Below are 3480 nucleotides of genomic sequence, written 5' to 3'. Positions count from 1 at the left end.
ATGATGATCTACATGTCATTAGTTTAACTTTTGGTAGAAATTTTAAAAGTAATTTTCAATTTTTGCTAGCCTTTTCACTTTTTCCTTTTTAGAGACCCATCATGAGAGTTGGTTTATAAAGTTTAGTAGAGTGTTGTATTACTTATTTAACTCTTCAGTTAACTTGTAATATATGTTGTTTGTTTCAGATCTTTGGGTGTGTCTACAACAAAAACTGAGATGTGAGAAGTGCATACGTTCTTGCACTTGGAGTAATTGTAGGAGCTGATAGAATTATATATAATCTTGGTGATTCAAAGTTGAATATGGTTGGGGTACCCGACAAAATAGCTTGGTATAGGTCTGGTAACAAGCTATATTGTTCTGTATAATTTGAAACTGGATTTTGGGATTATGATAGGTACTGTTTCTATCTATTCTAAATTTCTAATTCTCCAAAAACAACCTATACATTTTCTATTTCTAATTTTACCATGGTTTTTTTTATTAAATCTCTCCATCACTATAGAAAGCATTGGACATGCTACAAGGAAGACATTTTCCCTTACATACCATCACTACCTTCACAAGTTTGAGAATAAAGTAGAATGGGGAATCGACTTGGCATCTAAACATTAAAAGTATTGTTTTTGCTACTTTTAAACCAATAAGTGTATATTTCTAACTAAAAAATTTCTTTTTTTGTTAAATCTTGTATAGTCTGGATTTGGGTATCAGTAGCAACTTATACCATGAATGAGGTCTGGTGCCCTAATGCCAAATTTCTTTATTCACATTGTTCAGAAAGGTCAACAAGGTCAATGCCCATATGGCAGACACACATCTGGGCTCGGGCCTGTTCCCCTTAACAAGTTTCTTGCTAACTTGATATTATTATTACAATAATATTCATTCCACGTTGGATGATGTAAACATATCCCTTGGTCGGAACATTCTGGGTGCTTCCATATGATATGGGTGGTTCCTTAGTTTTGCTTTATCCTAAGTTTTGGTCTTAAAAACGAACCGACTTTCATTATTGGTCCTTAATTTCATCTTCTATAACAATTTTCGTCCCTGAATTAATAAAGTTAATAAATGCTCATTTATTTAATATTGGCCGTTTTGACGTTAAACAAAATCTGAGAGAAAAAATGTACATCATGGACCAAATATGTAGTTTCCTTCCAATTTTAGGATCAAAATTACAAAAATCAGCTATAGTCTCACATGACCCAAAAAACAACTTTTTACTTTCAAAAATAGATTTGGGCAAACTCCATAAAAACCATTGTAGTTTTTTTTTTTGTTTAACAACCAATAGTTTTTTCTTTTTGTTTTAACCACTGAAAGTTTGTTATTTAGAAAAGTTGTTAACCACATACCCCAAACCACATAGTGGCGCTCCATTACCCATGTTGATGTCATCACTCAGCTTTGACATTGTCTAATGCTATTATGAATCTATCAAGTATAATTTTTTTTTCACATTTTCTATCATCTATTTTTTTCATGGAGGAAATTCGGCGACACAATGGAACTGCATTGCTATTTGTTGTAGTTAACCCTCTAATGTTATTGTACTTGAACTTACTGCAAAAATAACTGTAATGACTGTATGCTGGTATAGTGAACAAAAAATAAGTTTTTATGTTTTTGTATAATTGAAAAAAATGAACAATATAAGTACAAAAAATAATGAAGTTCATAGTACAATGCTATAATTGGAACAAATGAAAGTCGATGTTATAAAATCGATCTATTGTTTTTACGTCATCATACCCGACCAACACGCGGGTATAACACTAGTTTTATAGAGGTCTTCCCAAGTTATTAGTCTAAAATATGACCGGTTTGGATGTGGACTAGGTTTGATGCATCATATGGGCCTCGTGAACAACAACATGAAATTGTCCAAAATCTATTTTTGGCAGCCCACCTTATGCCTTTTAAAGCAGCCGATAAATCTTTTTTTAAGGCCATTCTTGGCACTTTGGCAGCCCACGTTGATTATCAAAACCCAAATCATTAGCTAAGCCCAATAATATTGATTCCTAAAGGATCAAACTCACGTGGCTTTGAATGAAAGAGAGGGGGGATTGGTTATAAGAAGAAGACAAAATTGCAAATTTTTTTGGGGTTTTAGTCCAAACCTTGACTTTTTTGGATTGGTAGTCCTTTTGAGCTAGTTTACATGCAATTTTGGTCCCTGTCCAAACTAAAAAGACTATTATACCCTTAATGAAATTAACTTTCATTTTCTTTCACTTTTTAAAATTATTATTATTATTAAATATAAATTTGGGCCCACATATCCACCATACCTCTCTCTCTCTCTCTATCTCTCTCTCTCTCTCTCTCTCTCTCACTACTCACAGCTCCCTCATCTTCTTCCCCCTGGTGCCATTTCCCCTTATCGATAACAGAGAAAAACTCCTCAGGATGACTCTGACTTACAAGATGAATCGATCGATGAATAAGGTGGGCCGGAGAAATTACTAAATTCAAATATCGATTAACTTACTCAGAAAACGCTCGATGAGGCCCAAATACCATATCGTTTCCATAATCCTCGGAGTCATCGGAATTGTCGGCAACAGCCTCGCCAAAATCCTTCACGAACTCATCAGAATCTTCCAGCATGTAGAAGGAGACGGCTGTATGTGAGGTAAGTCTGAACGGTTATTTTTTGAACTTGATCCCACAAGTTTGATACTTGGAATCTGAGAATCCTTATGGGGAAAATAAGAAGTCGATGAAGGAGACTCGTGATTTAAAAGATTTGGATTGTTTGGAGAAGACAGTGGGTGTATGTATGTGTGTTTTGTTCTTGGTTCACCGAAATCCCTGTACCCTTTTCCTCACATAACCTATGGTGGCTGACGATTCAATGACGGAGAAACCATATCATAACCAAATCGGAGTTTTCATCTGCAGTTGGGGGCACCAAAATGAAGGGGAAACTAGATTGGTAACCACAAACAATGGCAGATTGGATGGCAGATCGGGAACATGAGAAACAACCACATTAGAGATAGCAGTTGTAGAGGGGGCTGAAGAGGGTCGATGTTGTTTGCGTTGGGGTAGCGTGTCACACCCCCAAACCAGACGGCGGAAATGTCCGGGGGTAGAGGACTTCATTTGTAGTATCACAACACATGCATTATAGTAATCAAAGTACAAAAAACCATTGTATTTAAAAAGGTTAAATATTTACATGTGTTTCAACGTTGTATACTGAAACTAAATAGTTGTACAAAAGAAGAAGACAAGACATAATAGCTCCATCTTCTCAAAAGCTCGGGGTGCACCTGTCTACCGATTCCCTGAGAATACAAGTAATTTGAAAAGGGAGTATCAACATAAAGTTGAGTGAGTGCATAAGTATTTATGTTTTGAAAGAATGTCTTCTGCTTTCTTGAATATGTAAACTATTTCCAGAAAATCCTATATTTTCTGTTGTATATGAAAAGTAATTGTATTTGCATAAAATTGTTCTAT

The sequence above is a fragment of the Lactuca virosa genome, chromosome 3 (genome assembly GCF_052849685.1).
Source record: "Lactuca virosa cultivar CGN04683 chromosome 3, Lactuca_virosa_CGN04683_v6, whole genome shotgun sequence".
Classification (NCBI taxonomy): domain Eukaryota; kingdom Viridiplantae; phylum Streptophyta; class Magnoliopsida; order Asterales; family Asteraceae; genus Lactuca; species Lactuca virosa.
Note: the sequence above shows the minus strand (reverse complement) of the source record.